This window comes from Hyperolius riggenbachi, chromosome 9 (genome assembly GCF_040937935.1).
Source record: "Hyperolius riggenbachi isolate aHypRig1 chromosome 9, aHypRig1.pri, whole genome shotgun sequence".
NCBI lineage: Eukaryota > Metazoa > Chordata > Amphibia > Anura > Hyperoliidae > Hyperolius > Hyperolius riggenbachi.
The window spans coordinates 285,797,990-285,810,145 of record NC_090654.1 but is presented as its reverse complement, the minus strand read 5'-3'; positions in this window follow the sequence as shown (position 1 = coordinate 285,810,145).

Here is a 12,156-nt window from a genome sequence, read left to right as displayed (position 1 = left end):
GGGGACAGTGTAATGATCCGCTCAGCTGTCTGCACTGACAGACAGCTGTTTGACCATTCCTTAAGTCTGAGGGCTGCAGGTCTCTGGAAAAGAGACCTGTCTTGTCTTTGCAAGTTTTAGACCTGCTCTGCTGCTGAGGAATTTGCATACATTTGTTATGCAAATTGCCTAGCTGCCTCCTTTGAAGGCTGGCAGTATAAATACCATGTTCTCCCAGAATCCTTTGCTGGTCATCTTCATGGTTTGTTACTGATAAACTCTCCTAGTGTATCAGCCCTGTTTGTTTGTTAAAGTTTATCTGTTTTGCCTGTGTTATCTCTGCTACGATTGTCTTGTCGCCAGCGGTGGTCGACAGGAAATGGTTCTGTCTGTCTGGGAGTGTAGGCCAGAGCTGTGGTTGGTACTGGCTGCTCCATCTTTCTGGATTGCATTAGCCCTAATAATAGTGGCAGTGCTTCCTTCTGTGTCACGATTGCCTTGTCGCCAGCGGCGGTCGACGGGGAATCGTTCTGTCTGTCTGGGAGTGTAGGCCAGAGCTGCGGTTGCTACTGGCTGCTCCATCTGTCTGGATTGCATTAGCCCTAATGGTAGTGGCAGTGCTTCCTTCTGTGTCTCGATTGCCTTGTCGCCAGCGGCGGTCGACAGGGAATCGCTCTGTCTGTCTGGGAGTGTAGGCCAGAGCTGCGGTTGCTACTGGCTGCTCCATCTGTCTGGATTGCATTAGCCCTAATGGTAGTTGCAGTGCCTCCTTCTGTATTCTGCCTTTGGGGTGCTAACCAGAGCAGCGGTTGCTACTGGTAGCCCCTTCTGTTTATCTGTCTGGATCGCACTTGCCCTAGTGGTAGTGACAGTGCCTCCTTCTGTATCTCTGCCTTAGGGGTGCTAGCCAGAGCAGCGGTTGCTACTGGCAGCCCCACCTGTCTGTCTGTCTGTCTTGTCTGATACGAACGCTTGCTGTAGGCTCGATGAGGTAACCGTTTAGCAAGCGTTCGCGTTCTCTATTTCGTGTTTGTATGTCATTGGTCAGTTAGGGTGGCACGCTTATCACTGGGCACCTAACGAAGCGGTGATCCTGCAGAAACGCGTTCGCTGTTGCGAATGAGTGCGGCGTTCACGTTAAGCTTGCGTTTGTTATTTTCTTTATCTTCTCATTGTTGTTTGCTGTGCCTTTGCTACTCTCGTGCTCTGTTCTGTTCAGCTTTGTGTCACTTCTGGCAATCGCCTCTCTCTTGCGATTGCGTTCCCGCTTTGTTTCTGCGAATGTGTGTTCACCATCGCTGGGTGGCGACTAGATTGGGGAACACACATTTAGTCTGTCTCTGTGCTCTCTCTTTTGGAGGGCTATCGTGCGCTACTTTGCCTTTATCTGTACAATTCCCATCTGACATCTGTGGCTGTGCAGAGGCTGTGCTCGTCTGCACTCCACAGCTCCATCTACTGGTGGAAATTGCCCTCTAGTGGTGCATTGCATTCAAGCTGGGTACTAGCTAATTATATGCTTGTGGAGGATTTCCGCTGTGTCAGCGCGCATCTTGTGCGCTGACCACGGAAATAGAAACCCGCAAACGTTACAGACAGAAGGTAAACACACAAATGATCTCTTGAGATTCAAAAGGAAGGGTGTATACAGCCTGCTTGTGTATGGATGTATTTTCTATGTGTGGACATACTGTACATCAACCTATTTCTGGTTTTAATGGCCATTTTGTTTGTTTATAAACAAACTTTTTAAAACTGTTTTTGACTACTTTTAATGCAGCGGGGAGCGGCGAAATTGTGACAGAAGGTAATAGGAGATGTCCCCTAACACACTGGTATGTTTACTTTTGTGTGATTTTAACAATACAGATTCTCTTTAAGGATAAGTGTACTTGTAAAATAAACCATTTGTTTTCACTGCCTGTCTTTTGAGCCCATTGGCCGTTGAGCCAAGGGCTTCCTGATATCCTCTCTGTCCTACCCTACACATAGATCTGTCCAAAGCACTGGAATATCTGAGAACCAGCTAATTGAGAAGGATATTGTGGGTAATAGAGGGACTGCCAACCATAAAATCAAATCAAATTCTTATAACCCACTGCTCTGTGTTTATTATGTAGTCTAAATCTTGACCCTGCAATGCAAGCATTCCAATATAATCATAAATGTTTCTGCTGTAATGAATCTTTTGTCAGTTAGCCTGGCTCTTTACTCATACATTGTCGAAGAAAGAGAAGCTTGTTATCTTCCCCTCTTCCCCTCCCACATTACTGCTCCTTGCTTATTGGCTGAGGGCAGATCAGTGTGACACGAGGCTGAGAAAGGAAATAGAAGATAAATCATCATACCCTGCTGCTGAAATCCGATCTGTGTTCTGCTCACATGTGTTTACAAAACCAATCCAATATCACTGTGCAGTTCCTAGTATAGTGCGGAGGAGGATGGGCAATGCGTACACCATTGCAGGCAGAGGAAAAAAAGAGTAAGGGAGGAAATTACATTAGGATTGGCTTGGTTCGAGGCAGTAAAGATGGAAAATGCCTGGAGTAGTTTTCTCTTTATTTACTACAGTATATACAATTCACTGGCATGGCTATACTGAAACAAAAAGCTATATACAGTAATACATAATACAAAGCAAGAAATACAGTAAAACAAATACAGTTTATTAAACACCATTAAAAACAAAGACCTGTAGAGAGTGTATATCACCAGAGATGGGCAGTAGAACTCCAGAATTCAGGAATCTGAAATTGATTTTGAAGGCTCCAGACAGAATTTTAAAAGATAGAAAAAGTGTTCAAAAATCCATGTTCTGGAATTTTTACATGGACGCCTATGATGACAACTATCAGAGTTATTGTGAAGCCTTTAAACACGACAACAGGTCAAAATTGCTGTTTGTCAGGGGCTGTTGTGCTAATATGTCCAAAAAATCTCAACCTTGTAGTTTTTTTTACAAAACAAGTAACATTTTTTTAGACTAGAGCAGATTGCAGCAGTTTTTGGTACATTAGCTTTCCCATGCTTCAGACTAGAGGCCTGCAGCGGGTCGGGTACCCGCGGGTACCCGTGGGTAAACCGAAATGCAGGTCGTGTTCGGGTACCTGAATTGATTTAAACTGCGGGTGTGGGTCGGTGCGGGTAGCGAGTTGCGGGTGCGGGTAGGGTTGCGGGTAGCGGTCTGCGGGTGCGGGTCGCGGGTAGTGAAAGCAAGCTAAAAACCTTCTTTAGCTTTGGTTTGAGTATAAAAATAGGTTTTATTAACTTTACAGCTCCCAATGTTACTTTAAATGCGCACTTTACAAGAAAATGTAAAAAAGCGGGTCACGGGTAGCGGGTCGAGTAGCGTGCCTGCGGGTCGTGGGTCGGGTGCGGGTAGCGGTTTTGCGGGTGCGGGTCGGGTTGCAGGTATAAAATTCACCAAAGAGCGGGTCGCGGGTCGGGTGCGGGTAACGGGTCGCGGGTATAAAAAAGTGGACCCGCGCAGGCCTCTACTTCACACTATAAAATATATTTTTTCCTGAGTCAGTTGGTAAAACTTTTAAAAATGTAGAATGACAATATACTTTTAAACTCACATAAAAAATGTAATTTAGATTTTTTTCTCGCTAAATGTGATTGCAACCAGAGTGTTCTGTCTATAACGTGTGTGATAGAAGCATTGTGTATTGCGTATATGTTACTGGCAAAGTACGAAATTCATTTTAGGCAAAGTACGAAATGTCTGCTTTTGTTACGTACTTTGCCCAGGCATTCTATTGAATGCCTAAGACCAGAGGCGTATCTAGAGGGGTGCAGGCATGACTCATGCCATGGGCGCCACGCCTGCTCCTGTGCTGTGCCACTATGCTTGCTCCTGTGCTGTGCCTCCCCTCAAATCAGATTAGTTCTGTTATCTGAGGCTACTTAATTTTATGTAGGGTGTATTTGTTTCAGTGTTAGGAAAGTGGATAGAGAGGGAATAGGAAGACGTAGGAAAACATACTGTATTTCCAAAAAAGTAACTTCAGAAATACTGAGAGCCAAAAAAAACACAGGTAACCATAATAACACATGTTTGCAAGAAAGGAGAGGATGCTGTTTTTAGAGACGGGGGCTGTGACGGAGAGGGCCGGGCCGAGGCATAGGCTGGAGCGGCTCCTGCCTCAGGGCGCAGTGTAGGAGGGGGCGCAGAATTCATTCAGCTGTCATTCCTAATTGTGTTTGAAGCAGAAATAAATAAGAAAAGGGGATACATGGCAGTGACTGCAATCCAGATAACTAGATATTAAGGTGTTGGGGAGGTTGTGGGCTCAGTAGTTCTGAGCCTGCGCAGTAAAGCCCGGAGGACGTCCAATGACGTCAGCGCGCCGCCGTGAGGCGCATTTTGGAATGCGGAAGGAGCCCGACCTGGCCGCCGGCCTGGCCAGGTCGGGTCGGCCACCGGAGACCACCGGCAGCCTGCGGAGCGGCGCCGAGGGCACCTCCTGCCTGCCACGGGCTGGAGGAAGCCCCAGGTAAGTGGATGCGGATTTTTAATTTTTTTTAACAGTCCCTGAACCTTCCCTTTAAGGCTGCTTTCACAGTGGGACGTTACAGGCGCACGTTAGAGCAGCCTGTAACGCACCCCAACGCACAGTAATGAAAAATCAATGGGCTGTACACAGTGCCCACGATGCGTTACATTGTAACGCAGCACATCCGTTGAGAGTGCTGCATGCTGTGCGTTATGCGCGGCTAAGCCACGTTAGACTGTGCGCACATGCTCAGTAGTGTTGGGGAGGAGTGGAGAGCGGCCAGGCACATGGCTAATTAATATTCACTGCACGTTTGACGTGCAGTGTTTACTTTCTGGAGCGGCCGCTCTGTGCGGCGATTGGCCGGGCGGGACCACGTGATGCCGCATGCGTCCAAGAGTACGCATCACGGCATCACGGACGCCAGAGTGAGCTGCACAACGCGGCTCACTCTGTCGTCCACATCAGCGAGCACCAGGCGTTGCGTTAGGGGCACGTTATGTGCCCTATAACGTCCCCTAAACGCAACGTCCTGGTGTGTAAGTAGCCTTAGGGTAGGAGCACACTAGGCAGAAACGCCAGCGCTGCGTAAAACACTAGCGGTAACACTTATAATGTTAGTCAATGGGGCCGCATGAAAAAATGCATGTGTTTGCGTTCTGCAATGTGCGTTTTTAAAAAAACTGGTCTTGCGGCATATTTTTCCAAAACGCGTTTAAAACGCACATAATGAAAGTCAATGGTGACGCAGAATTATTGGAGTTTTAGTGCTTTTTTTATGCATTTTGTATGAGTTTTTATGTGTTTTTAAGGAAACCTAGTTTAATGATGTATTTCCGCTTCCTGTTGACCTTCTAGTGATTGCAACCGAGCACAGAAAAAAGTAAATTCAAGCCTCATTTCCAAAAAATAGCAATAAAGTTTATTGTGGACAATATCCAAAGAATAGGTATCGCAAAACCACAAATGATTAAAAGCATTAAAAACACATATACAGGCCCATGACACATATATGTGCAGGCGTGTGTTAGAGGCAAAAGTGTTGCTTGCCCACCACATCTAATACAATTACCACTCAATGACGAGGGCTAGCATAATCTTCTAGACTTCCTAGTGATTTGCATAAAATGCATTAAAAATGCATGCAATTACTATATGCAAACCCCAAACGTATTGCATTAAAATGCAAGCAAAATGCAAGAAAAATGCATGTGCAGGAAAAAACACAAATGCAAACGCACAGAAAATGCAATAAAAATGCACAAATTCATATGCAACAAAACACTACTTTTTCCACACTTCCTAGTGTGTTCCTACCCTAGTGAATTGACCCATATGTTACATAGTTACATAGTTATTTGGGTTGAAAAAAGACATACGTCCATCGAGTTCAACCAGAAAATAAAATACACTGCCACCAGCCTGCTCCCTCACATATCCCTGTTGATCTTTGTACCATATGCATTGGATCAAATTCATCTAAGGGCTGGTGCACACCAAGAGCAGTTCTCAGCGTTTTTTAAAACGCTTGCTAGTGGAAAGCTGCGTGCACCTCAGAGTAGTTCGTTTTCCCCCCAAACACAAACTCGGAGGCTGCAGCATTTTTTAGATTTCTGAGGCGTTTCTGCCTCAATTTAAATTATAGGAAAGTGGACAACTGCTCAGAGCGGTTTTCCAGGCGTTTTCGTTACAGAAGCTGTTCAGTAACAGCTTTACTATAACAAAATATAAAATGTGCTACACAAAAACGCTCCCAAAAACGCTAGGCCTGTGTAGAAAACCTCTCTAAACATGCCTAGAATTGCTCTGAAATCTGCTTCAAAAACCTCTAGCGTTTACAGATCTGCTAGCGGTTTTTGGTGTGCACTGGGCCTAAGATAGCCATAACATAATGCTTGATTTGTGATCTATAATCATTTTAAATGTTAATCCTCCTCAGTCAGATAAATGCCCTTTGTGTTGCAAAGGTCTCCAGTCTAGTATAGCATAACTAAGTTTGAAAAAGAAATAAGCAGCTTATGGTCGTAGCTTGTAGTAGAAATAAACGTCTTATTGTACATAGACTTTACGTGTAATAATACTTACAGGAGACTTGATGCAAGAGACCAAAAGATCCTCCTCCGTGGTTGGACGGTGAGACTGATGTACTTGTCAGCTGAATTACACCTTTTATTTCCTCTGGCCACTCCCACCCCCTGCAGCCTCCACCCACTCCCTGCAGATATATGCATACATTTTTTGCATAAAGCAGTAAAGTTTCTCTGATAGGCTTTTTTTCTGGCAGTCAGTACTACACACACAGTATTCTTATATCAGCTTAAAGTAAACCTCCAGACTAAAAATCTACTGAGCAGTACTGGATAGGCTTGGTGTTTCTTTAACAGTTTCAAAGCATCAGAACTTTGTTTTTCTTACCCAAGCCTCATTTTTAGCTGCACAGAAGAAAACTGCCCGGGCATTTTTCCCCTGATGCTGTGCAAGGCATGATGGGATTTCTGATGTTGTTGTACTCAATCTGCTGTTTTGGTGCTGTTTTTTTAATTTTGAATTTGAGATTTGAAGCCTAGCGCGCGCAGCTGGGAGGGATGATTGGATCTACTTTCATTGACATAACTAATGTAACTTAATGACTTTATGTTTGTTTAGGCTGAAGTTCCCCTTTAACCCTTTCTAATCCTTTTTTTTTTTTTCCAGAATACCCACATCCCCCAGCAATTATTTCCAGGGTGCTAAGGAGGGGATGTTGGGAATAGGGAGAAAGGACTGGCGGTGGTGGTCTAGAGGGCCTACACCTCCTTGCCCCGGCATTAGTGGCTGGGGTGGGGCCAGTGCCAGCTCATGCGCTGCAGCTCCTCCCCCCTTGCTCGAGCGCTAGCATCATTTTGATATTACGTGGCGCTGAGTGCTGCTGGAGGGGATCACATAGAGATATAATCACTGCTGGATATGATCAAAATAGTGGAACGCAGTGCAGGACCTGATCTGGCAGCAGCGCCCCTACGATTGATCAAAATGTGGTGGAGCAGTGGAGGAGATGGCAGGCACAGCAGCGAGGGAGATGGCCGGTGGGGATCAGCGTGTCAGACATAGTCCAACACTTTGATCAGAAGTAGTGATGATCCGTAATCAACAAATTACGATTTCGCTAAATTTCGCGTACATTTTCACAATTACGCTTATACGTAATTACATTTTCCAAATTGAATTGATTTCGTGTAGTCATTTGTAATTTCACGTAAAATTTCGCTTAATTTCGCTTAATTTCTTGCAGACTTTAGCGATTAATAGCACAGCCGCCATACATGCTATTGACACCAAAATTGTTACATATGTTAAAGGGACACTTAAGTCTCTGTAAAAAAATTAGTTTGACTCACCTGGGGCTTCCGGCAGCCCCCTGCAGCTGTCCAGTGCCCATGTAGACTCCATCAGATGCTCCTGGCCCCGCCGGCAGCCACTTCCGTTTTCGGCGACAGGAGCCGACAGGCCGGGAACGTGAGTGATTCTTCGCGTTCCCGGCCACAATAGCGCCCTCTATGCTGCTATTTGGTATATACTCTCTGCTATAGCAGCATAGAGGGCGCTATTGTGGCCGGAAACGAGAAGAATCACTCGCGCTCCCGGCCTGTCGGCTCCTGTCGCCGAAACCAGAAGTGACTGCCGGCGGGGCCAGGAGCATCTGATGGAGTCTACGTGGGCACCGGACAGCTGCAGGGGGCTGCCGGAAGCCCCAGGTGAGTAAAACTCATTTTTTACAGAGACTTAAGTGTCCCTTTAAGGAGAATCGTGGGTACAAGACAAAAGAATTTAGCAAAAAAACTTCATAGTTTTTGAGAAACTCGATTTTAAAAATGCAAGTAAAAATGTTTTTTAAACTTCGAAAAATGACAGTTTAAAAACCATTTTTCTTTGCATTTTTAAAATCGAGTTTCTCAAAAACTACAAGGTCTTTTTGTTAAATTCTTTTTGTGACCTATACCCACTATTCTGCTTAACATATGTAGCAATTTTGGTAGCAATAGCATATGTGGGGACTTTGCTATTAACCTCTAAAGTCGATACAAAATTTTGCGAAATTTTGCGAAAATTAGGCGAAATTTTGAAATACTACTATTACATACGAAATTAATTACGATTTTCTCTGAAATTTCGCATTACGATTACAATGCATAATTGTGAATTTCATTGCAAAATTTCAGCCCGCCCCTGATCAGAAGAAGATGACGAAGTGCCAGATTTTATCAGCTACAGCGCCATCTAGTGGCAGACGCATTTTCCTATGTCGGACTGTGTCCAGGTTAAAGAAATAAACACATTCCCCCAATCTGTATGTTGAATAAATGCACTGCCTGGTGTTGCCACTGTAGCTTACCTCATTTTATGCTTTTGGTTACTTAAAGGATATCCAAAGTGACATGTGACATGATGAGATAGACATGTGTAAGTACAGTGCCTAGCACACAAATAACTATGCTGTTCCTTTTTTTCTTTCTCTGCCTGAAAGAGTTAAATATCAGGTATGTAAGTGGCTGACTCAGTCCTGACTCAGACAGGAAGTGACTACAGTGTGACCCTCACTGATAAGAAATTCCCCTTTTTTTACCTCTTTCTTGCTCTCAGAAGCCATTTTCTGCTGGGAAAGTGTTTTATAGTTGTAATTTCTTATCAGTGAGGGTCACACTGTAGTCACTTCCTGTCTGAGTCAGGACTGAGTCAGCCACTTACATACCTGATGTTATTAGTTATTTGTGTGCTAGGCACTGTACATACACATGTCTATCTCATCATGTCACATGTCAGCTCCGGTATCCTTTAAAGCAGGATTGTCAGCCACAAAATCAAATTCCATTTACCCACTGCTCTGTGCTTATTATGTAGTCTACATCCTGACCTTGCATTGCAAGCATTGCAATGTAATCATAAATGTGTGTGCTGTAATAAATCTTATCTCATTCAGCCTGGCTCTGTTCTGGTACATTGCCGGGTAGAGGGAAGCTTGTTATCTCTCCTCCCACATTCCTGCTCCTCACTGATTGGCTGAGGGTAGTTCAGTGTGACAGGAGGTTGAGAAAGGAAATACACCTCACTCCTCTGCAGAAGCTGCTAAAATACGATCTATGCTGTGCTCACATGTGTTTACAAAGCAAGATAGATATGACAGTGCAGTTTCTAGGAGAAAAAGAGTAAAAAAAGAGTAAGAGAGGAAATGACATCCAGATTGGCTTCAGTCAGAAACAGTAAAGATGGAAAATGCCTGGACAGTTTTCTCTTTATGTACAATATAGAATTCACTGAAATCAAAACGGGGACAGTACAATACCAGGGGCGCCACCAGCGTGCAAGCAAGCCACGCCCCCGCTTGGGGCCTCACACTACGGGGGGCCTCGCTCTGCTGGCGGCTGACTTGGAGCGGCAGAAGGGTGGGCGCAGTGGGAGTGGGCAGAGAGAAGTTTCAACTCACCTTCTTCCTCGATCTGTCGCTATGGTAACAGCGCCCCGTGTGATGATGTAACCTCATGTCATCACAGGGGAGCTCTTACCGATGCGACGGACGCCGGGTGGGACAGGATGAAGATAGAAGCTGTGTGCAGGATCGAGGAAGAAGGTGAGTTAAAACTTTGCTCTGCCCGCTCCCCCTGCCCCTATGCTGGAGACACCTAACTATCTAACCTATACTGAGGGGTACCTACCTATCTAACCTATACTGAGGGGTACCTACCTATCTAACCTATACTGCGTGCACCTACCTATTTAATCTATACTGGGGGCATCTACCTATCTAACCTATACTGAGGGGTATTTACCTATCTAACCTATGCTGTGTGCACCTACCTATCTAATCTATACTGGGGGCACTTACCTATCTAGCCTATACTGCGGGCACCTACCTATCTAACTTATACTGGGGGCACCTACCTATCTAACCTATACCGCCGGCACCTACCTTTCTAACCTATACTGGGGGCAACTCTACTAGCTAACCTATACTGGGGGAGCCTACCTATCTAACCTGTACTGGGGGGCAACTATGTTGGCTTCCAATATTGGAGGCACCTACCTATCTAACCTATACTGGAGGCACCTACCTATCCAACCAATACTGGGGGCAACTATACGGGCTACCTACACTGGGGTCCTCTACCCAATCGCGATGCCTGGAGTGAATGGACGTGACCTCGAACAGCGGCCGCGTCTCCATTCACAACAGGAAGCCGACACAGTGTAATAAAATGTAAAAAAAAAAGTGATCACTTCCTATAACGGGAGAGTGTTCACTTGCGCCATCTTTTGGCCAAAAAGTATATTATACATACAGGGACATACATACCGTATTTCGCGCCGTATAAGACGCTCCGGCATATAAGACGCACCCAGGTTTAGAGGGCAAAAACCAGGGAAAAAAAATATAAACTAAACCTGGTGCGTCCATATTTCAGGAGCGTCTTGTACATGACCTCCCCCAAATGGTGCCCTCCTGTGTCCCCATGTCTCCCCCAGGTGTCCTCCTGTCACCCCAGTTGTCCTCCTGTACCCCCATGTGTCAGTGCTGTACCCCCATGTGTCAGTGCTGTACCCCCAAGTGTCCTCCTGTCCCTCCCAAGTGTCCTCCTGTCCCCCCCAAGTGTCCTCCCAAGTGTCCTCCTGTCCCCCCAAGTGTCCTGTCCCCTCAAGTATCCTGTCCCCCCAAGTGTCCTCCTGTCCCCCCCAAGTGTCCTCCTGTACCCCCAAGTGTCCTTCTGCCCCCCCAAGTGCCCCCCAGTGTCCTCCCAAATGTGCTCCTGTCCCCCCAAGTGTCCTCCTGTCCCCCCAAGTGTCCTGTCCCCCCAAGTGTCCTGTCCCCCCAAGTGTCCTGTCTCCCCAAGTGTCCTCCTGTCCCCCCCAAGTGTCCTCCTGTACCCCCAAGTGTCCTCCTGCCCCCCAAGTGTCCCCCAGTGTCCTCCCAAATGTGCTCCTGTCCCCCCCAAGTGTCCTCCTGTCCCCCCCAAGTGTCTTCCCAAAGTGCTCCTGGCCCCCGAGTGTCCTCCCGAGTGCCCTCCTCACTGTGTATCCCACTGTGAGTCCTCCCCCCCTGTTGCCGGGTCCCCCCCCCCTGTCGCTGGGTCCCCCCCTCTGTCGCTGGGTCCCCCCCTCTGTCGCCGGGTCCCCCCCTCTGTGAGAAGCGGCAGCGTCAGAAGCTTACCTCCTCCATCTTGCCCGCGGCGACTGAAGGCCTCCGGCACCTGTGGGCGGCTTCCTCTAGTGCCGGCTTGTAATGACGCGTCATTGATGACGCGTCATTACAAGCCGGCACTAGAGGAAGCCGCCCACAGGAGCCGGAGGTCTTCAATCGCCGCGGGCAAGATGGAGGAGGTAAGCTTCTGACGCTGCCGCTTCTCACAGAGGGGGACCCGGCGACACAGGGGGGGTGACCCGGCGACACAGGGGGAGGTGGAGACAAGCGGGAAGGACTCACAGCGGCAAGGCAGGGAATACCCGATGGCGTCGGGTCGGCGGTTTGTATCGGCGGGCGTCCGTAAGTCGGGGATTCCCTGCCTTTGCCGTATAAGACGCAGGGACTTTTTCTCCCCATTTTTTGGGGAGAAAAAGTGCGTCTTATACGGCGGAAAATACGGTACATACATACACAATAATAAAAAATAATAACTTACACTCCCAAAGCTTAAAAAAAAACACTTGT